We start from the raw sequence: 25,156 nt of genomic DNA on the forward strand, positions 1-25,156 counted from the left end.
CAATACCAGCCCCTCTCTCCAGTACAGTTTTTCCCTGCTTATGTAGGCTCACCGCTCTGACAGCCCAGGTCTTGAGCCTGCCTCATGAATGAGCATGCTTTAGTCTCAGGGCACCAGGCCTGATTGTGAGTTCTGCCTAGCATCACAACGAGTTACAGCATTGTGTAACAACTCCCGCCACTTGGCAGAGAAGGAGACCTCCCTGAAGGTACATTAGCTGAGAAATCTCTCTTGTCTTGTCTCTGGGGTCCACGGGATAGTCCCATGATTTTAGGAGAGGGAAGACATGAGCCAGCCTAAAGAAACTTCAAGCACAGGCCCACCCAGGAGTAAACTGCAAAATTCCGAAGGATTTAAAGAGGTCTGCAGAATTCCTCAGGCCTGCCTAGACATTGTAGAAGTGCATGTTTTTTAAACTTGCCAAACTCTGATTTCTAAGTACATCCCACCTCTGTTCCACAAGGTTGTTCTCTCCCAGGTGGACCTTCCTGCAGAACCACACAGACTCAAGTGTTGTCACGCTATGCATTTCTCTGAAATTGTTGCAAGTGTTGGATCTTTGCGTGTATTGTGTGACATTGTGTGTTTGTTTCTGTGTTTGTGTGTTAGTGTGTGTGCATGCCTGTATTTTGAGACTGCTTAAAGAAATGTGGTTAAAGCTCCTCATAGCTTCTTTTTTTTTTTTTTTTTTTTTTTTAAGACTCCCAACATTTTGGTGGCCTGTCTGTGTGGCTCTGTTTGGGCTGTGGGGTTTTGTGCTTTTTAATTTTCTGTGGATCATGAATTTGGAGTGAATTGGGAGGTGTGCCAAGACCCATCAGCATCCAAATCACCTCCTTTGAAGAAAAAAAAAAGCCATTCTTGTAGAAAGAAGAGGGGCAAACCACACCACAAAACAGAAGTCTCTCTATATTTATTATCCTGTGGCCAACCCTGTGAGAGCCACTAAAAACCTGTCCGCAGGGCCCCTTGAATTTATCTCGAACTGATTCTCAGGTAAGCAGGTTGTTCATGTTTTGAGGGAGCACTCTGCATCATCTTGAGATTTCAACCTGGGACCTAGAGTGTGAGCAGCCATAAGGCTAGATAGAGGTGAGGATACAATCTGCTGAAAGTTGAATGGGGTCCCGCAACTTCACCTGAAAATAAAATGAAGACAGATGACAGATAAGGTGCTTTCAAATCCATCCCCTCATTCCCTTAATTCCACAAGGAGTCCACACAATGGCCTGGTATTCAGGTGAAAGTACTCCAATGTGCAAGGAACATTTGGACTGCAAATTGGGGCCATCCTGGCAAACTCCTGATTTGAAGGCTTTCATATCCAGAGCCAAATGGGAGTGGAATGGAATGATGCTTTGTGGGATGCGGTCTATACAATTGCCTCTTCTTTTCCTGTGTTCCTCATCAGCCCAGGGTTTCCTGAGTCTGGCTCAACGACTTCCACACTAAACATTTTCCAGTTCGTGGTGACCGACACTCATGGGAATCCATTACGTGCATGTTTCCTTTTAAATACTGTAACTTTTTAATGACTGGATAGCTTTGATACGTTTAAAACTGTAAATTTTTGTTACAGCTGCCAAAAAGGAAACACCAGTTCTCCCACTTCTATCGGAGGGCTGCATGATTCCTGTAGGATGAAAAGGAGGCAGCCGTGTCTGCTTTTTGCCTGTTAATCTAGGCTCTGTTTCACTACATCTGCACAGCCTTCTCACTGTAGAGTGGACCTTTCATTGGGCTCTTGCAGATGGGACTACTTATCGCCAAAGATCTTTGGCTGCCAGGGATTGCAGGGATCAAAAAGGACTTAAGTAGCCTGACTAAACTCCAAGTTGTGGATGATGGTTTCATTTTGGGGGCCGAGTTTGTTTGCACTTTACCGGAGGAGTTTGGGTCTTCTGTCAGAAATCTTTGAACATTGCTGGGACTCCAGCACAAATCAGGTCATTCTCTCAGGCGAGCTTTGATTTTTCTTTGCATTTATGGGCGTCCACATTGCCACTCAACAGCACTACTGGATAGCATTTCAGGCTTGCAATCACCACAGTCAGCCACTAAGACACTGTCTCATCCTCATCCGCACCCTTGAGGGGCTAGTTTGAGGTGTGAGAACACTGCTCAAATTTCGACCTACATTTGTCATGGCTCCTGCCTTTCCCTGAGAGCCTCTGTGAGGTGCAGGATGAAAGGAAGCAGTGTAGTCAAGGGCCAGGCCATCTTTTGCAGACACCCGCCTCTGGGGTCTCAAGTATGATTTCATCAACCAAAGATCTGCAAAAACTCATAAGACTATATTCCAATCCCTATGGGACCCGATTTTTGCACACATCTTCTTTTGTGAATGGAGTCAGAAGAACAGTTTCCAGCATCCACCTCAGTCTTGAAATGTGTTCTTCCAGCGATACCTGAACATGGAGATGACCTGAAGCTGCCCTCAGATTGAGACTTTTAGTGACCTGCAGTGGGTTATCGTATTTAGCCTTTTTTTCCAATAACAGAATGGCTCTGCCTGTATCATTTTCCTGTGTTTACGAAGGCTGAAATTTCTGACAGCCTGGCACTAGAGCCTGCCTCATGACTGCACATGAGCTAGTCTCACGGCATAATACCTGAGATGCGAGCTTTCCTAGGGTCGCAATAAATAACACCATTGCCTAGAGAAAAGTCCCTGTGGCTTGGCAGAGAAGGAAATCTCCGTGGAGATTCATCAGTCGTGGATTCTCACCTCTCTTCTCTGTGGGATTCTCAGGAAAATTCCAAGATCCTAGGAGAAAGCACACGTGAACCAGCCTGAGGAAATATCAAGAAGAGCCACAGTAATTGCCCACAAAATCCCTAAGGATCCAAAGGAATCTGCAAGATGATTCAGGCCTACTAGACATTGTAGGGCTGAGTCTTTTTGAAAATTGACACGCTGTGATTTCTAGGTATGGCCCGCATGAGTTTTCCATGGTTGTTTTCTCCCAGGTGAAGCTTCCTGCAGAATCAAGCAGCCTCAGGAGCTGCCTGGCTTTGTTTTTCTCTGAGGGTGTTGTGAGTGTTGGATGTCTGCATATGTGTGTGTGGCTTTATGTGTGTGTGGCTTTATGTGTGTGTGTGTGTGTGTGTGTGTGTGTGTGTGTATGTGTGTGTCCCTGTAAGTGGAGTCTGCTTAATGGAATGTAGCTAATGCTCTGCAGCACTTTTTGAGTTTCCCAACCACTTGGTTGCCTGTCTTTGTTGCTCTGCCTAGGATCTGGGCCTACGTGTTCTTTATTTTTCTGTGGATCATGACTCTGCAGTGAATTGGGAGGCTGGCTGAGTCCCTGTGGGGTCCAAGTCACCTCCCCCTGCAATAAAGCCACACTTCTATAAAGAAGAACAGCACATCACACCCAAGAACAGACTTCTTCCAGTGTTCCATTGTCCTGAAGCCAAATCAGGGAGTGACACTAGCAGTCCAGTTGGGAGGGCCCCTTTAATTTACCTCGAATTCTGTTCCCAGCTGAACATGTGCTTCATGTCCTGAGGGGGCACTACTCCATCATCTTGGGATTTTGCTCAAGAACATAGAGTGTGAGCAGAAATAAGATCATATATGAGTGAGGATACATTCTGGTGAGTGGTGGATGGGGGTCCCACACCTTCACCTTCAAAAAATTTGAAGACTTGACATAGAAGATGTTTCAAACTGCATCCCTGCATGATCTTAATTGTACAGTTAGTCCACAGCATGTTCTGGTGTTCAGGTGAGGTATTCAAATGTGCAGAAAACACTTGGAGGGCCAACTGGGGCCATCCTATCAAACTCCAGATTTGAGGGTTTTCATACCTGGAGACAAATGGGAGTAGGATTGATTGATTCTGGGTGGGATGTGGCCTCCACCCTTGCTTATTCTTTTCCTGGCTTTCATGTTCCTCATCGGCCTATGGTTTTCTGGGTCTGGCTCCATGACTTCCAAACTAAATGTTTCCCAGTTCATGAAGGAATACCCTCTTGGAAATCCTTTGCATGAGTGTTTTTGTTTTTGTTTTGTTTTGTTTTTCTTAACACTGTTGCCTTTTAATGGCTAGGCTACTGTGACACTTTTAAAAACATAAATTCCTGTTACAGCCACTAACAAGGAATCTCTTGTTTTCTTACTTCTATCAGAGGGCTGAATGATTTCTGTAGGATGAGAAGCAGGTAGCTGCATCAGGATTTCCCTTGTAACCTTGGCTTTGTATCACCACATCTGCATGTCCTTTCTCATTGTGGAGGGTGTCTTTCATCAGGATTTTGCTGAAGGGAACTGCCTCTCACCAGAGATCTTTAGCTGCCAGGGATTTCAGGGAGCAAAATGGACTTTGGGTAGGATGACTGTGCTCCAGGTTGTGAGTCATGGTCTCATTGTGGAGGATGAGGTGGTCTGCACTTTGAAGAAGGGTTTTGCGTTTTCTGAAGGGAATGTTTGAACGCTGCTTGGACTTCTGCACAAGTCAACTCGTTAGCTCAGGCAAGCCTTTATTTTTCTTTGCCTTCATGGGTGTCCATATTGGCTCTCAACGGCTCTACTGAACACCCTTTACAGGCTTCCAATTGCCACAGGTGGCCTCTGAGAAATGGTCTCCACCTCATTGGCACCCATGAGAGGACATTTTCAGGTATGAGAACACTTCCCCACATCGTATTTGCCTTCGTCATGGTTTCTGCCTTTCCCAGAGAGTCCCTGCAAGGCCCAGGAGGAAGGCAGGCAGTGAGGTCAAGGCCTCATCCATATTTCACTGAAACCCACCTCTGGGGTCTCAGGTATGATTCCATCATTCAAGGACCCCACAACAAGTAATCAGACTACATTCTAATCCCCATGTGACCAGATGCTTGCACACAACCTGTTTCAGGAATGAAGGAAAAAAAGCTGTTGGCTGTGACAACATCATAGTCTCACCATGCCTCCCCTCCAGTGGGACCGGACCACAAAGATGGCCTGAAGAAGCCCTAAGGTGCACTTTTAGAGTCCCGCAATGGGTTATTGCAGGCAGAGATTTTTTGAGGCCAGACTGGTTCTGCCTGTACCATTTTCTTCTGCTTTGGCAGGCTGACAGATCTGACAGCCATGCGCTCAAGCCTGCCCATGAATGCACATGTACTAGTCTCAGAGAACCAGCCCTGAGCTGTGAGCTCTGGTTAGCATCACAGTGAATGCCACCATTGCCTAGCAACAAGTCCTGTGGCTTGGTGGAGAAAGAGAACTCCATAAAGGTACTTTGCTGGCGGACTCTCATCTGTTTACTCTGTGGGATCCGAGGGATATTCTCATGATACTAGGAGATGGCAGACATGAGCTATCCTTAAGAAATGTCAAGCGGGTTCCCAAGAACAAACCACAAAATCCATAAGGATCCAAAGGACCTGCAAGATGCCTAAGGCATGCCTAGACGTTGTAGTGGTCAGCATTTTTGAAACTTGCCCCACCGTGATTTCTAGGTACAGTCCTTCGCTGTTCCTTGGGGTTGCTCCCTCCGAGGTGTGGTTTCTTACATAATCACACAGCCTCAGAATATGCCAGACTGTGTGTTTCTGTGGGACTGTTGTCAGTGTTGGATATCTGCATGTGTGTGTTATGTGTGTGTGTCTAGGCGAGTAAGTGAATTCTGCTGAAAGGAATGTAGCTAGCGCACTTCAGCACTTATTTTTTTGTCTCCCAATGTTTTGGTGACCTGTCTGCGTGTCCCTGCTTGGGCTTCAGGGCTCCATGTTCTTTAATTTTCTGTGGATCATAAATCCTCAGCGAAATGGCAGGCTGGCTGAGACCCGCCAAGGTCCAAATCTCTGCCTCCTGAAAAAGAAAAAAAAGAGAGAGAGAGAGAAAGACTTCTAGAAAGAAGAGCACACCACACCGAAAAGCAGATGTCTCTGAGTGTTTTATTGCCCTCTGGCAAACACAGGGAGAAACACTAGCAGTCCTGTCCACAGGACCACTTGTATTTACTTTCAATTTAGTTCCCAGGTGAGCAGGTGCTTCACATCATGATGAGACACTCCTCCATCACCTTGGATTTTCATTCTGGAACAGAGAGTCTGAGCAGCAATAAGGTCACATTGGGCTGAGGATACAACCTGGTGAGGCTTGGATGGAGCCTGGCACTTTCATCTGCAAAGAAGGTGAAGACAAATGACACAGAAGGTGCTTCCAATTGCATACCCACATTCCCTTAATTGCACAAGCAGTCCACACCATGGCCCAGTGTTTAGGTGTGAGTACTCCAACATGCAGGGAACATGTGGAGTGCAAACTGGCCCAAATATTAGCAACCTCCCAATTTGAAGGCTTTCACACCTGTAGCCAAATGGCATTGGGATGGATTGATATTGGGTGGGATGTGGCATTTACTCTTCCCTCTTCTTTTCCTGACTTCCATGTTCCTCATAAGCCAGGGGTTTCCTGGGTCTGGCTCCATGTCTTCCACACTAAAAGTTTCCCTGTTCATGAAAGACGACCCTCATCAGAATCCATTTTGTGAGTGTTTCCTTCTAAACTGTCATGTTTCAATGACTGGGAGCTGTCAAACTTTTAAACGCTTAATCTCCCATTACAGCAAACAAAAGGAAACTTGTTTTCCAACTTTTATCAGAAGGTGGCATGATTCCAGTAAGGTGAGAAAACAGGCAGCAATGTCTGGATTTGCCTGGTACTCTTGTCACAGTTTCACTTCATCTGCACATTGCTTCTCATTGTGGGGGTTGAGGAGTCCATCACTGGGCTCTTGCTGGAATGTACTGCCTCTCGCCAGAGATCTTTTGGCTGCCAGAAATTTCAGGAAGCAAAAGGACTTTGGATAGGCTGTCTATGCTCTAGGTTGCAGGAAGTGGTGTCATTGTGGGGGCTGAATATGTTTGCGCTTTGTAGGAGGATTTTGGGTTCTCTGGGTGGAAACTTTGAACATTGCTGGGCCTCCAGCACAAGTCGGCTCTTTCTCTCAGGGGAACCTTCGTTTTTATTTGCTTTCATGGGAGGTTAAAATTGCTCCCCAACTGCACTATTGTACACTATTTTCTTGATTGGAATCACCACAGACGGCCTCTGAGACATTGTCTCAACAGGTAGCCGTGAGAGGTCAGTTCGAGGTATGTGAACACTACACTACCTTTGATTTGTCTTTGTCATGGTTCCTGCCTTTCCCTGAGAGCACCTGTGAGGTCCAGGATGAAGGAAAGCCGTGAAAACAAAGGCTCAGCCATCTTTTGCTGAAACCCACCTCCGGTGTCTCAGATATGATTCCATCAGAGTAAGACCCCTGAAAAACTTACCAGATTGTATTCCCATCCCCATGGGAACAGATTCTTGCACTGAGCCACTTTTGGGAATGGATGCCAAAGAGCTCTTTGCAGCTACTAGCTCACAGTTTCAAAATTCCTTTTTCTCCAGCAGGACTCGAACAAGGACGCTGCCCAAAAGAGTCCTATGGTCGTGACTTTTAGGGTCTAGCAGTGGGTTATCACAGGCAAAATTTTTCACGATACCAGGCCAGCTCTGCCTGTACTATTTTCCTCTGCTTAGGCAGGCTGGTAGCTCTGAAGGCAAGCTGCCCGGGCCTGCCTCGTGAATGCACAGATGCTAGATTAAAGGCACCAGACCTGAGCTGTGAGCTCTGGATAGCGTCACAGTGAATGCCACTGTTGCCTAGTGACAAGTCCCTAAATCTTGGTGGAGAAGACCTCCGTGGACGTGTGTGGGCGGTGGATTGTCACCTGTTTTCTTTGTGGGATCTACAGGATAGTCTTACAAATGTAGGAGACGGCAGATGTGAGCCAGCCTGAAGAAACATCAATCAGAGCCCCAGGAACAAATGGCAAAATCCCTAAGGATGCTAAAGGGTCTACAAGATGCCTCAGGCCTGCGTAGATGTTGTGGGAGTGAGTTTTTTTTTCATCTAGCCCCACTGTGATTTCTAGTATGCTGTTCCTTGTGGTTGCTTCCTTTCAGTTGGGGCTTCTTTCATAAAAAAAAAAAAAAACAGCCTCAGAATCTGTCGGGCTGTGTGTTTCTGTGGGAGTGTTGAGAGTGTTGGATGCCTGTATGTGTGTTTGGCTTTCTGTGTTTGTGTGTGTGTATGTGTGTGTCTGTGTGTGTGTGCCTGTAACTGGAGTCTGCTTAAAGGAATGTGGCTAATACACTGCAGCCTTTTTTTTTTTTTTATAATCTCCCAACGTTTTTTGGCCTGTCTTTGTGGCTCTTCTTGGGTTGCAGGGCTCCATGTTCTTTACTTTTCTGTTAAGCATGAATCTGCAGTGAATTGGGAGGTTGGTGGAGATCTGCTGGGGTCCAAATCAACTACCCCTGCCAAAAATAAAAAACAATCTTCCAGAAAAAAGAGGAGCAAGCTACAACTAAGAAAAAAACATCTTCTAGTGTTTCATTGTCCTGCATCCAACAGAAGGAGAGACACTAGCAGTCCTGTCAGCAACACCCCTTTAATTTACCTCAAATTCAGTTCCCAGTCGAGTAAGGGTTTCACATCATGAGGATGTACTACTTCATTATCTTGGGATTTCATTGCATGACACAGAGTGTGAGCAGCAATAAGGTGTAAAAGGGGTAAATATTCAATCTTGTGACTAGTAGATGGGGTCCTGCAACTTCACCTGCAAAAAATGGTGAAGACAGATGACACAGAAGGTGTTTTCAATTGCATCCCCACATTCCCTTAATTGCACAAGCAGCCCACAACTTGGTTCAGTTTTCAGTTGGGAGTACTCATACGTGCAGGAAACATTTAAAGAGAAAGCTGAAGCCATCTTACAAGCTATTGATTTGAGGGCTTTCATACTCAGAGGCAAATGGCAGTGGGATGAATTGATGTTTGGTGGGATGTGGCCTCTATATCTTCCTCTTATTTTTTTTGACTTCCATGTTTCTCATTGGCCTAGGGCTTCCTGGCTCTGTCTCCACGTCTTCCACACTAAATATTCCCCAGTTCATGGAAGACCCTCATGGGAATATATTGCATGAGTGTTTTCTTTTAAACAGTGTCACATTTTGAAACTAACTGAGCAGCTGTGATACCTTTAAAAGCATAAATTTCAGTTACAGCCACCAACAAGGAAACATTTGTTGTCCAACTTCTATTGGAGGGCTGCAAGATTACTGCAGGATGAGAAGCAGGCAGCGTGTCTGGATTTGCCTGGTAATATAGCCTCTGGTTCACTTCATCTCTATGTTCTTTCTTATTGTGGAGGGGGTCTTTCACTGGGCTCTTGCTGGATGAGACTGCCTCTCATCACATACTATTTGGCTGCCAGGGATTTCAGGGAGCAAAATGGATTTTGGGTAGGATGGCTTCATTCCGGATTGTGGGTAGTGGTCTTGTTGTGAGCATTGAGGTAGTTTGAACTTTGCAGGAGACTTTTGGGGTCCTCTGGCATTAATATTTGAATGTTGCTGGGATTCCAGCATATGTCAGCTCATTCTCTCATGCAGCTTTGATTTTTCTGTGCTTTCATTGTGTGTCCACCTTATCCCTCAGTAGCGTTACTAAGCGTACTTTTTAGGTTTCCGATAATCAAAGATGACGTCTGCAACACTGTCTCAATGTCGTTTTAACCCATGAGAGGCCAGTTTGAACCGGGGAAACACTGCTCCTACTTGGATTTGCTTTTGTCTTGGTTCCTGTCTCTCCCAGAGAGCCCCTGTGGGGCCCAGGATTAAGGGAGGCAGTAAGGTCAAGGGGCTGGTCATCTTTTGCAAACACCTATCTCTGGGGTCTTCCTATCTCTGGGGTCTTAGGTATGTTTCCGTCACCCAAAGACCCATTAACAACTCACCAGGCCACATGCCAATCCCCATGGGTCCTGATTGTTGCAAACAGCCTCTTCTGTGAATGGAGTCTGAAGTGCAGTTCCAACGACCACCTCACAGTCTCAAAACACCTCCTCTTACAGAGGGACCTGACCACGGTGATGAACTGAAAGGGCCCTAAGTTTGAGAAATTCAGGATCCCACAAGGGGTTATAACAGGCAGCCTTTTTGCTGATAGCAGGCTGGCTCTGCCCTTACCATTTTTCTGTGCTTAGGCAGCCTGACAGCTCTAACAGCCAGGTGACTGAGCCTGCCTTGCGATTGTGCATGTACTAATCTCAGAGCACCAGGACTGAGCTGTGAGCTCTGGCTAGCATCAAAATGAATGCCACCATTGCCTAGCAACAAGTCCATGGGGCTTGGAGGAAGGAGACCTCTATGGGAGTGCATCAGCGGTGGATTCTTGTCTATCTTCTCTGTGGGATCAATGGGAGAGTCCCATGAACCCAGGAGATAGAAGACATGAGCCAGCCTGAAGAAATTTCAGAGCAGAGTCTCAGGAATAAGCCACACATCCCTAAGGATCCAAAAGGATATGCAGGATTCCTCAGGCCAGACTAGACGTTGTAGTGCCGAGTCTTTTTGAAACTGGCCACACAGTGATTTATTGGTACAGCCCACCTGTGTTCTCTGAGGTTCTTCTCTCCCAGTTGGGATTTCCTGCAGAACCATGCATCCTCAGATGCTGTTGGGCTGTGTGATACTGTGAAAGTGTTGCATGTGTTGGATGTCTTTGTGTGGCTTTATGTGTGCCTCTGTTTTTGTGTGTTTGTGCCAATAAGTGGAGTTTGCTTAAAGGAATATGGCTAATGCATTGCAGCATTTGTTTTTTCTTTTCTTTTCTTTTCTTTTCTTTTCTTTTTTTTTTTCTTTTGTCTCTTAATTTTGGTGGTCTGTCTGTGTGGCTCTGCTTGGGCTGTGGGGCCCTGTGTTCTTTATTTTTTTGTGCATCATGAATCTGCATTGACGGGAGGCTGGCTGAGAACCACCAGCGTCCAAATCACCTTCTCTTGAAAAAAACAAAAAAAAAACAAAAAAACAAAAAAAAAAAAACACTTTTCTAGAAAGAAGACAAGCACGCCACACCCAAGAACAGATATCTCCAGGTGTTTCATTGTCCTGTGGTCAACCCAGAGAGAGACAACAGTGTTCATGTTTGCAGGGCCACTTGAATTTTCCTTGAATTTGGTTCCCAGCAGAGCAGATGCTTCACGTTGTAAAGGGGCACTCCTCCATCATCTTGGGATGTCATTCTTGAAAACAGAGTTGGAGCAGCAATGAGGACAGGTATGTGTGAGGATACAGTCTGATGAGGGGTGGATGGGGTCCCGCATCTTCACCTGCAAAGAAGTTGAAGACAGATGATACAGTAACTGCTTCCAACTCCATTTCCCCATTCACTTAATTGCACAAGCAGTCCACACCATTGTCCAGTGTCCAGGTAGGAGTACTCCAATGTCCAGAGAACATTTGGACTGCAAACTGAGACTATCCTGAAAATCTCCCAATTTGAGGGCTGTCATACACAGAACTTAATAAGAGTGGGTGTTTTGATGCTTGGTAAAATGTGGCCTCCACAATTGTCTCTTAGTTTCCCGAATTCCATGTTCCATATTCACCTAGGTTTTCCTGGGTCTGACTCAATGTCTTCCACACTAAATGTTTCCCATTTCATGGAGAATGACCCTCATGGGAATCTACTGGGTGTTTCCTTCTAAACAGTGTTTTAATTACTGGGTAGCTGTGATACTTTTAATATCAAAAATTCCCTTTACAGCCACCAACAAAGAAACTCTTGTTCTCCCAATTCTATCTGAGGGCTGCATGATTCATATAGGATGAGAAACAGGCAACTGTGTCTTGATTTTGCCTCTTAACCTAAGCTCTATTTCATTTCATCTTTACATCATTCTCACTGTGAAGATGTCTTGCACTGGGTTGTTGCTGGATGGGCCTCCCTCTTGCCATAGATCTGTTCATTGCCAGGGATTTCTGAATGCAAAGGAACTTCATGTAGGCTGGCTGTGCTCCAGTTGTGGGTTCTGGTCTCATTGTGACAGCTGAGGTTTTTAGCATTTTGCAGAAGTAGTATGGGTCCTCTGACAGGAATCTTTGAACATTGGTTGGACTCTAGTGCTAGTCAGCTGGCTCTCTCAGGTGAGCACAATTTTTCCTGGCTTTCAGGGTTACCCACCTTACCCCTCAACAGCACTACTGGACACACTTCTCAGGCTAGTAATCACCACAGACAGCCTCACAGACACTATCTCAACCTTGTCTGTACCCATGTGAGGACACTTAGAGGTGTGAGAAAACTGAGCCACCTTGGACTTGCATTTGTTGTGCTTCATGCCTTTCCCAGAGAGACCCTGTGAGGCCCAGGATGAAGAGAGGTAGTGAGGTCACTGGCTTGTCCATATTTCACTAACTGCCTCTTGGGTCTCAGGTGTGATTCTGTCATTCAAATATCCCACAACAGCTAACCACAATATATTCCAGTCCCCATGGGACCAGAATCTTGCACACAGCCTTTTTCATGAATGAAGTCAGAAGAGCAGTTTTCAATGCCTTCCTCACAGTCTCAAATTGCCTCTTCCTCCAGTGGGACCTGACCACAAAGACGGCCCAAAAAGGCCCTAAAGTCAAGACTTATAGGGACTCAAAGTTGGTTACTACATGCAGTTTTTTCCTGATACCAAGCGGGTTCTGCCTATGCCATTTTTTTCTAATTAAGCAGAATGACATCTCTGACAGCTGGGTGCCTGAACCTGCCTTGTGAATGTGCATGCACTCATCACAGGGCACCAGACTTGAGTTTTGAGTTCTGGCTAGCATCATAATGAATAACCCCTTTGGCAAACAACAAGACCTCGTGGATTTGTGGAGGAGACCTCCACGGTGGTGCATTGGCCATGGACTTGCACCTGTCCTCTTTGTGTTATTCTTGGGATAGTCCCATGATCCTAGGAGAAAGCAGACATGAGCTAGCCTAAAGAAATGTCAATCAGAGCCCTAATTTAATGAGTGGTCAGCTTTGTTATATTTAAAACTGTAAATTCCCGTTACAGCCTCCAAAAAGGAAACTCTTGTTCTCCCATTTCTGTTGGAGGGCTGCGTGATTCCTGTAGGATGAGAAGCAGGCTGCTGTCTCTGGCTTTTGTTTTATTAATCTAGCCTCTGTTTCATTCCATCTGCACAGCCTTCTCATTTTGGAAGGGCTCTTTCATTGAGCTGTTGCTGGATGAAATGGCCTCTTGCCACAGATAATTTAGCTGCAAGGGAATTCAGAGAGCAAAAGGGACTTCAAGTAGCCTGGCTGTGCTCCAAGTTGTGGGCGTTTGTCTCATGGTGGGGGCTGAGGTTGTTTGCACTTCACAAGAGGCTTTTGGGTCCTCTGACAGAAACCATTGGTTATTGCGTGGACTCCAGCACAAGGCAGCTCATTCTATCAGGTGAACCTCGATTTTTCTTTGCTTTCAGGGAAAATCCACAGTGCCCCTCAACAGCACTAGTGGGCACCCTTTTCAGGCTTGCCATAAATACGGACGGCCTCTGAGACACTGTTTCAATCTCATCTGCTGCATGAGAGGCCAGTTTGAGGTGTGAGAACACTTCTACACATTGGACTTGCCTTTGTCGGGTCCTTACGGCCTGAAGTGGTCCTGAAGTCAAGAGTTTGAGGGTCCTGAAGTGGGTTTTCACAGGCAGCCATTTTCCCAACACCAAGACATCTCTTCCTGTACCATTTTCCCCTGCTTAGGCAGGCTGCCAGCTCTGACAGCCAGGCACCCAAACCTGCCTTACAAATGCATGTGTGCTTGTCTCAGGGCACCAGGCTTGATTGTGAGCTCTGATCAGCATCCCAGTGAATGTCACCATTGTGTAGCAACAAGTCTCTGTGGCTTGGCAGAGAAAGAGACCTCCGAGGAGGTGCTTTTGTGGTGGTTTCTCTCTTGTATTCTCTGTGGGATCCACAGGACTGTTCCATGATCTTAGAAGAGAGCAGAGGTAAGCCAGCCTGAAGAAATTTCAAGCAAAGCCCCAGGAATAAACCTCAAAATCATTAAGGACCTAAAATATTCTGCAGGATTCCTCAGCCATGCCTGGACATTATAGGGTGAGGCTTTTTGAAACTTGCCCCAGTGTGATTTCTAGGTACAGTCTGCCGGTATTCCCCAGGGTTGCATTATCCCAGGTGAGGATTCCTGCAGACCTATGCAGCCTTAGGACCTGTCCGGCTGTGTGTTTTTATTGGAGTTTTGCAAGGTTTTGATGTCTCTATGTGTGTGTGTCATTTGTGTGTGTGTGAGTATGTGTTTGTGTGTGTGTGTGTGTTCTTGTAAATGGAGTCTGTTTGAAGGAATGTGGATAATACACTTCAGAACTTCTCTTTTTTTGAGTCTTTCAACCTTTTGGTGACCTGTCTGTGTGGCTCTGCTTAGACTGAGAGGCTCAATGTTCTTAATTTTTTGATGGATCATGAATCCATAGTGAATTTGGAGCTGGGCTGAGAACTGCCTGTGCCCAAATCACCTCCCTCTCAAAAAAAAAAAAAAAAAAATTAAAAAACCACTCTTCTAGAAAGAATGTGAGCACACCACACCAAATAACAGAGATCTCTGAGTGTTTCATTGTCCTATGCCCAACCCAGAAAGAGGCATTAGCAGTCCTTTCCGAAGGGCCCCTTGAATTTACCTTGAATTCAGTTTCCAGCAAAGCAGGTGGTTCATGTCATGAGTAGTCACTCTTCTATCATCTTGAGATTTCATCCTGAAACATCAAGTGTGTGTAGCAAAAAGGTCACATAGGGGTGAGGATAAAATCAGGTGGGAAATGGATGGGGTCCAACAACTCCACCTGCAAAAAAAAAAAAAAAAAAAAAAAAAACAGATGACACAGAAGATACTTCAAAATTTATCCCTGCATTCCTTTAATTGCAGAAACAGTCCACACAATGGCCCACTGTTCAGGTGAGAGTACTCTATTGTGCACAGAACATTTGGCATGCAAATTGGGGCCATCCTTGCAGAATCCCGATTTGAGGGCTTTCACACCTGGAGCCAAATGAGAGTGCAACGGATTAATTCTGGGTGGGATGTAGCTTCCACAGTTACATCTTCTTTCCTGACTTCCTTGTTCCTTATCTTTCTAGGGTTTCCTAGGTCTGGTTCAATGATTTACACAATAAACCTTTCCCAGTCCACGGAGAACGATCCTCATGGGAATCCATGGTGTGAGTATTTCCTTCTAAACACTGTCACTTTTTAAAGACTGGGTAGCTTTGATACTTTTAAAATCATAAATTTTTATTACAGCCGCCAACAAAGAAACTCTTGTTCTCCCACTTCTATTGAAGGGCTGCATGATTTAAGATGAGAAGTAGGCAGCCAAGTCTGGCTTTTGTCTTGTAACCTAGCTTCTGCTTTATTTCATGTGCACGACCTTTTTATTGTGGAGGGGTTATTTCATTGGGGTGTTTCTGGAGGGACTGCTTCTTGTCACATATTATTTAGCTGCAAGGGAATTCAGAGTGCAAAAGGGACTTTGAGTAGGCTGGCTGCACTCCAGATTGAGGATCTTTGTCTCATTTTGGGGGCTGAGGTTGTTTGCACTTTACAGGAGGATTTGCACTTCTGACAGGATTCACTGAACATTGCTTGTACTCCAGCACAAGGCAGTTTTTTCTCTCATGTGAGCCCTGATTTTTCTTTGTTTTCTTGGGGAATTGATAGTGTCCCTCAACAGCACTACAGGACACCCTTTTCAGTCTTGCCATCACCAGAGATGTCCTCTGAGACACTGTCTCAACATCATCTGCACTCATGAGAGATCAGTCTGAGGTACAAGAACACTGATCCACCTTGGACTTGCCTTTGTTGTGGTTCCTGCCATTCCTAGATAGCCCCTGCGAGGCCTCAGATGAAGGGAGGCAGTGAGGAAAACAGCCCACCATCTTTCACCGACACCTGCCTCTGGGGTCTCAGGTATAATTATATTGCCCAAAGAACCCTCGACAACACACCAGACTATATTTCAATCTTCAGGGACTCAATTCTTGCACACAGCCTCTTGCAGTAATGGAGTCAGAAGAGAAGCTTCCAGTGACAACCTAACAGTCTTTAAATGCCTCATTGCCAGTGGGAGTTCACTATGGAGATGGCCTGAAGGGGTGCTGATTTCGAGGCATTTAGGGTCCCACAGTAAGTTTTCAAAGGCAGCATTCTTCCCAATTCCATGACAGCTCTGCCTGTACCATTTTCCTCTTCTTAGGCAGGCTGATAGCTCTGACAGCCAGGAGCCCAAGCCTGCCTTAGGAAAGAAAATGCACTAGTCTCAGGGCACCAGGCCTGATTGTGAGTTCTGGCTAACATCACAATTAATGCCAGCGTTGGCCTAGCGACAAGTCCAAGAGGCTTTGCAGAGAAGGAGACCTACCTGGAGGTGTGTCGGCGGTGGACTCTTGCCTGTCTTCTCGGTGGGATACACGGGATAGTCCCATGATCCCAGGAGAGGGCAGACATGAGCCATCCTCAAGAAACATCAAGTATATCCCCAGGAATTAACCATGAGATCCTTATGGACCCAAAAGAATCTGCTGGATTCCTCAGGCCTCCTTAGACATTGTACGGGTGAGTCTTTTTGAAACTTGCCCCACTGTGATTTCTAGGCATAACCCACCTGTGTTCCTTGGGGTATCTTTCTCACAGATGTGGCTTCCTACAGAACCACACAGACTCTGGAGCTGCCGGGCTGTGTGTTTCTGTGGGAGTGTTGTGATTGTTGGATGTTTGCATGTGTGTTTGGCATTGTGTGTGTGTGTGTGTGTGTGTGTGCGCTCGCGCGCATGCCCCTATTAGTGGAGTCTACCTGAAGGACTCTGGCTCACGCACTTTAGTGCTTCTATTTTTTAAGTCTCCCAAACTTGTGGTGGTCTTTTCTGCTCTGTTGTGGTTATGTGGCTCCATCTTCTTTATTTTTCTATGGATTATGAATTTGCAGTGAATTGTGAGGCGGGATGAGACACATCAGCATCCAAATCATTACTCCTGCCAAAAAATAAAAAAATAAAGCCACTTTCTAAAAAGAAGAGGATCACACCATACCAAAAAAAAAGACATCTCTGAGTGTTTCATTGTCTTTCAGCCAATCGAGGGAGAGACACTGGCAGTCCTAGCCACAAGGCCCCTTGAATTTACCTTGAATTCAGTTCCCAGCCAAGCAGGTGCTTCATGTCATGAGGGGTCACTCCTAAATTGTCTTTGTATTTCATCCTGGGACATAGTGGGTGAGCAGCAATAAGGTCAGATGGGTTGAGGATACAATCTGGCGAGGTGTGGACGGGGTATCACAATTTCATCTGCACAAAAGTGGAGACACATGACACAGAAGTTGCTTCCAAATCCATCCCTGCAATTTCTCAATTGCAAAGCAGTCCAAAACATGGCCCAGTATTCAGGTGGGAGTAACCCCAATATTCAAGGAACATTTGGAGGGCAAATTAAGGTCATGGATTGATGCTGACTGGAATGTAGCCTCCACACTTACCTTTTATTTTCCTGAATTCCATGTTTTTCCTTAGCCTAGGGTTTCCTAGGTATGGCTCAAAGACTTCCACACCAAATGTTTCCAAGTTCATGGATGAAAAACCCTCATGGAAATCCATGGCTTGCATGTTTTCTTCTAAACACTGTCAGATTTCAGTGACTGGTCAGCTTTGATACTTTTAAAATCACAAATTACCATTGCAGCTGCAAAAAAGGAACCTCTTGTTCTTCCACTTCAATTGGAGGGCTGCATGATTCTTATAGTTTGAGAAGTAGGCAGCCATGTCAGGCTTTTGTCTGGTAATCTAGCCTGTTTCATGTTACCTGTGTAGTCTTCTCATTGTGGCAAGGCTCTTTCACTGGGCTGTTGCTGGATAGGACTGCTGCTCACCACAGATTATTTAGCTGGCAGGGATTTGAGAAAGCAAAAAAGACTTCAGATAGGCTGGCTGCACTCTAGAATGTGGGTCATTGTGTCTTTCTGGGGGCTGAGATTGTTTGTACTTTGCAGCAGCCTTTTGGTTCCTATGACAGTAGCCATTGAACACTGCTTGGACTCCAGGACAAGACAGTTCATTCTCTCAGGCAAGCCTTGATTTTTCTTTGCTTTAATGGGAAATCCACTGTGCCCCTCAAGAGCACTACTGGACACTCTTTTTAGACATGTCATCTCCTCAGACAACCTCTGAGACACTGTCTCAACCCATCTGCACACCTGAGAGGACAGTCTGAGGTGCAAGAACACTGCTTCATTTTGGACTCGCCTTTGTCATAGTTCCTGATTCTCAGAGACCGCTTCTGTGAGGTCCATGATGAAAGGAGTCAGTGAGGTCAAGAGCCCCACTATCTTTCACTGACACCCACCTCTGGGATCTCAGGCATGATTCTGTCACCAAGAGAACAACACACCAGAGTATATTAAAATCCCCATGGGACACGGTTCTTCCACACAACCTTTTTCAAGAATGAAGTCAGAAGAGCAGTTTCCAGTGACCACCTCACAGTCTCAAAACATCTCCTCTTACAGTGGGACTGGACAACAGAGATGGCCCGAAAGAGCCCAGATGTCAAAAATTTCAAGGTCCCACAGTGGGTTTTTGAAGGCAGCGTTTTTCCTGATACCAGGCAGGCTCTGCCTGTACCATTGTGCTCTGGTTAGGCAGGCTGACAGCTCTGAGAGCCAGATGATTGAGCCTGCCTTATGAATGTACATGCACTAGTCTCAGAGCACCAGACCTGATTGTGAGCTCTAGTTAGTGTCACAGAGAATGTTACCATTGCCTAGCGACATGTCCTTGGGCTTGGCAAAGAAGGAGCCCTCCATGGAGGTGTGTCAGCGGCGGACTCTCGCATGTCTTCTCTGTAGGATTTATGGGATAGTCCATGATCTTAGAAGTGGTAGACTTGAGCAACTCTGAAGAAATGTCAAGCAAACTCCCAGGAAGAAACCAAATCCTGAAGGATGAAAAAGAATCTTCAGGATTTATCAGGCCTGCCTAGGGGCTGTAGGGGTGAGTTTTTTGAAACTTGCCCTAGTTTGATTTCTAGGTACAGCCTGCCTGTGTTCCCTGGGACTCCTCTCTCCCATGAAGAGTGAGCAGGAGCTACCTGTAGAACCACACAGCCTCAGCAGCTGCTGGGCTGTGTGTCTCTGTTAAAGTGTTGCAAATGTTGGATGTCTGCATGTGTTTGTGACACTGTGTTTGTGTGTGTGTGTGTGCATGTGTGTGCACCTGTAAGTAGAGTCTGGTTAAAGAAATGTGCCTAATGCACTTAAGCACTTCTTTTTTTTTTAAGACTCCCAAATTTTTGGTGGCCTGTCTGTGTGGCTCTGTTTGTTCTGCACGGCTCCATCTTCTTTTTTTTTCCTGTGGATAACGAATCAGCAGTGAATTGTGAGGAATACCGAGGCCCACCAGCATTTGTACCACCTCCACCTGCAGAAAAAGTCACTCTTCTAGAAAAAAGAGGAGCACACGACACCAAAAACAGACATCTCCCAGTGTTTAATTGTTCTGCCGCCAACCCATTTAAACGCACTGGCGGTCCTGCCCATAGGGCACATTGAATTTACCTCGAATTCGGTTTCCATCCGAGCAGGTGCTTCACGTTGTGAGGGGAAACTCCTCCACCATATTGGGATTTCATCCTGGGATATACAGTGTTACCAGCAATAAGGTCAGATAATGGTGAAGATACAGTCTGGTGAGAAGTGGATAGGGTCCACAACTTCACCTGCAAAAAAAAAAAAAAAAAAAAAAAAAAAAATGAAGACAGATGACGCAGAAGATGCTTCTGACTCCATCCCTGCATTCTCTTGATTGTGCAGGAGGACCACAGCGTGACCCATTGTTCAGGTAGGAGTACTCAAACATGCAAGGAATATTTGGAGTGCAAATTGGGGCCATCCTGGCAAACTCCTGATTTGAGGGCTTTCATAGTCAGAGACTAAAGGGAGTGGGATGGATTTATGCTGGGTGGGATGTGGTCTCCACACTTGCCTCTTCTTTTCCTGACTTCCCTGTTTCTCATTGGACTAAGGTTTCCTTGGTCTGGCTCATCGACTTCCACAGTAAACCTTTCCCAGTTCATGGAGAACAACCCTCATGGGAATTCATTGTGTGAGTGTTCCTTTTAAACACTATCGCATTTTAATGACTGGACAGCTTTGATATTGTTAAAACCATAAATTTCCATTAAGGCCACCAACAAGGAAACTCTTGTTCTCCCACTTTTATCTGAAGGCTGCATGATCCCTGTAGGATGAGAAGCAGACAGCCATGCCTGCCTTGGCCTTGTAATCTAGCCTCTGTTTCAATTAATCTACATGGCCTTCTCATTGTTCAGGGTGTTTTTTCTTGAGATGTTGCTGGATGAGACTGCCTCTCACCACAGATTATTTAGCTGCCAGGATTTCAGAGAGGAAAAGGGATTTTGGGTAGGCTGGCAGTGCTGCAGTTTGAGGGTCTTCGTCTCATTGTTTGGGGTGAGGCAGTTTGCACTTAGCAGGAGGATTTTGTGTCCTCTGACATGAATCACGGAACATTGCTTGAACTCCAGCACAAGGCAGCTCATTCTTTCATGTGAGTTTTGGTTTTTCCTTGCTTTCTTGGAAAATCCACAGTGCCCCTCATCAGGACTACTGGACATCATTTTTAGGTTTGCCATCACCACAGACAACCTCTGAGACACTGTCTCAACCTCATTTGCACATGTGAGAGGCCAGCCTGAGGTGTGAGAACACTGCTACACCTTTCACTTGACCTTGTCGTGGTTCCTGCCTTTCCCAGAGAGCCTTTGTGAAGCCCAGGTTCAAGGGAGGCAGTGAGATCAACAGCTTGGCTATCTTTCACTGACACCTGCCTCTGGAGTCTCAGGTATACTCCTATCACCCAAGTTTCCCTCAACATTAAACCAGACTATATTGGTGTCCTCATGGGGACCTGATTCTTGCACACAGCCTTTTCCCAGAATGGAGTCAGAAGACCACTTTCCAGTGACCACCTAAAAGTCTAGAAAAGCCTCTTACTTCAGCAGAACCTCACCACAGAGACAGCCTGAAGGGGCCCTGAGTTTTGAGACTTAGGTTCCTAAAGTATGTTTTCTCCAGCAGCATTTTTTTCAATACCAGGCGAACTCTGCCTGTACCATTCTCCTCTACTTACGCAGGCTGACAACTCTGACAGCCAGGCACCGGAGGAGCCTGTCTCACAAATGTGCAAGCCCTAGCCTCAGGGCACCAGGCCTGATTGTGAGCTCTGGATAGCATCACAATGAGTGTCACCATTGCCTGGGGACAGGTCTCTGTGGCTTGGCAGATAAGAAGACCTCATTGAAGATGTGTTGGGAATGGACTCTCACTTGTCTTCTCTGTGGGATCCATGGGATAGTATCATGATCCTAAGAAAGGGCACATGTGAGCCAGCCTGAAGAAACATCAAGCAGAGCCCCAGGAATAAATGGCGAAATTCCTAAGAATCCAAAAATCGGCAAGATTTCCCAGGCCTGCCTCGACATTATAGAGGTGAGTCTTTTTGAAACGTGCTACACTGATTTCTAGGTACAGCCTGCGTGTGTTCCCGGGGTTGCATTCTACCAGGTGGGGATTCCTGCAGAACTGAGCAGCCTCAGGAGCTGCTGGGCTGGCTTTTTTTTTTTTTGGGAGGGGGCGGGGGGCTTGTTGTGAGTTTTGGATGTCTGTGTGAGCGTGTGTGTGTGGCATGGTGTGTGTGGCATGTTGTGTGTGGCATGGTGTGTGTGGCATGGTGTGTGTGTGTGTGTATGTGCTTGTATTCCTGAAAGTGGAGTCTACTTAAAGAAATGCAGCTAATGCACTTGAGCTCTTCTCTTTTTTTTAAAATTTCACAACCCTTTTTTGGCCTGTCTGTGTGGCTCTACTTGGGCTGCGGGGCTTCGCGTTCTTCATTTTTCGGTGCATCATGAATCTGAAGTGCATTTGGAGGCACGCAGAGACCAGCCAGCTTCCACATTACCACCCCTAGCAAAAAAAATCCAGTCTTCTAGAAGGGAGAGGAGCACACCACACCCAAAAGAGACAGCTCCTAGTGTTTCATTGTCTTGTGGTCAAGTCAGTAAGAGACACTAGCAGTCCTGTCCACAGAACCCTTGAATTTACCTCGAATTTGGTTTCCAGCCAAGCAGGTGCTTCACATCATGAGGGTTCATGTCTCAATCATCTTAAGATTTCATGCTCAGACACAGAGTGTGAGCAGCAATAAAATCAGATAGGTGTCAAGATTCTATCTGGTGATGGGTGGATGGGGTTCCACAATTTCACCTGCAAAAATTTAAGATAGATAACAGAGAAGTTGCCTCCAAATCCAACCCCACATTCCCTTAAGTGCCTAGTTAGTTCCCACCATGGGCTGCTGTTCTGGTGAAAGTACTCCAAAGTGTAAGGCATATTTGGAGTGCAAATTTGGGCCATCCTGGCCAACTCCCAATATGATGGCTTTCATACATGGAGTCAAATAGGATTAGAATGAATTTATGCTGGGTGGGACGTGACCTCCCCATGTGCCTCTTCTTTTCCTTAATTCCATGTTGCTCATCAGTCTATGGTTTTATGAGTCTCGCTCAACAACATCCACAATAAACATTTCCCAGTTCATGAAGAACGGCCCTCATGAAAATCCATTGCATGAGTGTTTTCTTCTAAACACTGTCACGTTTTCATGACTGGGCAGCTGTGATAGTTTTAAAAGTGTAAATTCCTGATACAGTCATCAAGAAGGAAACTCTTGTTCTTCCACTTGTATTGGAGGGCTGCATGTTTCCTGTAGGATTAGAAGCAAGAAGCAGTATCTGTCTTTTTCCTGGTAATCTAGGATCTGTTTCATTTCATCTGCACATCCTTTCTCATTGTGAAGGATGCTTTTCACTGGGCTGTTGCTGGATAGAAGTGTCTCTCAACACAGATCTTTGGCTGCCAAGGATTTCAGGAAGTATGTCAGACTTTCGGTAAGCTGGCTGTGTTCCAGGTTGTTGGTCTTGTGGTTTGTTCTCTCATTGTGGGGAATGAGATTGTTTGCATTTTGCAGAAGGTGTTTGAGTCCTCTGCCAGGAATCTTGCTTGGAATCCAGCACAACTCAGCTTATTCCATCAGGTGAGCCTTGATTTTCATTGCTTTCATAATTGGTCAACAATACCCCTCAAAATCACTACCGGACAACTTTGCAGGCTTGCAATCACCACAGATGGCCTCTCAGACACTGTCTCATCATCTTTACCCATCAGAGCCCAGTTTGATTTATGAGAACACTGCTCTAACTGGGACTTGCCTTTGTCTTGGTTCCTGCCTTTCTCAGAGAGCTCTTTCAAGACCCAATATGAAGGGAAGTAGTCAGATCAAGGGCCCAGTCATGATTCACTGACTCCCACCTCGGGGGTCTCAGGTATGATTCCATCCCCCAAAGAACCCTTAACAACTCACAGGAAAATATTCCAATCCTGATGGGACCTGATTCCTCTTCACAGCCTCTTTCAGGAAGGGAGTCCAAAGAGGAGTTTCCTGCAACCACCTCACAGTCTCAAAACTCCTCCTCCTCCAGAGGGACTCGACCATCGAGACAGCCCTAAGGGCCCTGGGCTGAGACTTTCAGGGTTACAGAGTAGGTTTTCACAGGTAGCCTTTTTTCCAATACCAGGTCGACTCGACTCACACCGTTTTTTTCCTGCTTAGGCAGGCTGACAGCTCTGACAGCTGGGCTCAAGAGCCTGCATCCTGAATGTGCCTTTACTAGTCTCAGGGGAGGAGGCCTGAGCTTTGAGCTCTAATTGCATCACAATGAATTCTACCGTTGCCTAGTGACAAGTCCCTGTGTCTTGGTGGATAAGGATACTTTTGTGGAGGTTGGTGGGCCATGGATTCTTGCTTGTCTTCTCTGTGGGATCCTTGGGATACTCCCATGAATGTAAGAGAGGGCAGACATGAATGAAGGGGTGGCCTGCCCATTCACACTTGTGGGTATTTCTAGTCGGGTGGTACAAGAGATGGAAAAAAGAAATAAGACACAGAGACAAAGTATAGGGAAACAACAGTGAGCCCAGGAGACTGGCACTTAGCACACCAAGGACCTACACTGGCACTGGTCTCTGAGCTTCCTCAGTTTTTATTGATTATTATTTTCATTATTTTGGGAAAAAGGAGTGTAGCAGCAGAGCAAGGTGATAATAAGGAGAAGGTCAGGAAAAAACATGTGACCAAAGAATCCATGTCATAATTAAGTTCAAGGGAATGTACTATGCCTGGACATGCACGTAGGCCAGATTGATGTTTCTCTCCACCCAAACATCTCAGTGAAGTAAAGAATAACAAGGCAGCATTGCTGCAAACATGTCTCACCTCCCACCGTAGGACGTTTTTTCTCCCATCTCATAATTGAACAAATGTACAATCAGGTTTTATACCGAGACATTCTGTTCCCAGGGGCAGGCAGGAGACATTGGCCTTCCTCTATCTCAACTGCAAGAGGCTTTCCTCTTTTACCAATCCACCTCAGCACAGACCGTTTACAGGTGTTGGGCTGGGGGATGTTCAGGTCTTTCTTATCCCACAAAGCCATATTTCAGACTATCACATGGGGAGAAACTTTGGACAATACTCAGATTTCAAGGGCAGAAGTCCCTGCAGCTTTCCACAGGGCTTTGTGCCCTTGGTTTATTGAGACTAGAGAATGGGAATAACTTTTACCAAGTATACTGCTTGTAAACATTTTGTTAACAAGGAATGTCCTGCACAGCCCTAGATCTCTTAAACCTTGATTTCATACTACACATGTTTTTGTGAGCTCCAGGTTGGGTGAAAGTGGCTGGGGCAAAGTGGCTGGGGCAAAGTTACAAATTAACATCTCAGCAAAGCAATTGTTTAAAGTACAAGTCTTTTTCAAAATGGAGTCTCTTATGTCTTCCCTTCCTACATAGACACAGTAACAGCCTGATCTCTCTTTCTTTTCCCTACACATGAACCAGCCTGAAGAAACGTCAAGTAGATCTTCAGGAATAAACTGTGAAATGCATAAGGATACAAAGGATCTGCAGGACGCCTCAGGCCTTCCTAGATGTTGTTGAGTTGAGTCTTTTAAACCTACCCTACTATGATTTCTTGGTACAGCCTGTCTGTGTTCCCTAGGGTTTCTTTTTCAGGTGGGGCTTCCTGCAGCAGCATCAGAAGCTGCTGTGCTATGATGTGATTTTGTGGGAGTGTTGTGAATGTTGGATGTGTGTGTGTGTGTGTGTGTGTGTGTGTGTGTGTGTGGTGTGTTGCAGTG

At 45.8% G+C, this 25,156-nt stretch overlaps 1 long non-coding RNA gene across 2 annotated transcripts; it reads right to left on the reverse strand.

The window, feature by feature from the left end:
• Nucleotides 1-5,868: 5,868 nt before the first annotated feature.
• Nucleotides 5,869-23,651, reverse strand: LOC107971289 (uncharacterized). Of its 2 annotated transcripts, none has more exons than XR_001714238.2 (5): nt 23,320-23,651; nt 22,002-22,163; nt 19,440-19,600; nt 14,517-14,678; nt 5,869-6,116 (listed from the first exon to the last, which is right to left on the reverse strand). It is a non-coding gene; the product is annotated as an uncharacterized LOC107971289 (long non-coding RNA). The 2 variants fall into 2 exon arrangements; XR_001714239.3 differs by lacking the exon at nt 5,869-6,116 and adding an exon at nt 10,913-11,161 and having other exon boundaries at nt 23,320-23,635.
• Between the last annotated feature and the right edge of the window lie 1,505 nt (nt 23,652-25,156).

This window comes from Pan troglodytes, chromosome Y (genome assembly GCF_028858775.2).
Source record: "Pan troglodytes isolate AG18354 chromosome Y, NHGRI_mPanTro3-v2.0_pri, whole genome shotgun sequence".
Classification (NCBI taxonomy): domain Eukaryota; kingdom Metazoa; phylum Chordata; class Mammalia; order Primates; family Hominidae; genus Pan; species Pan troglodytes.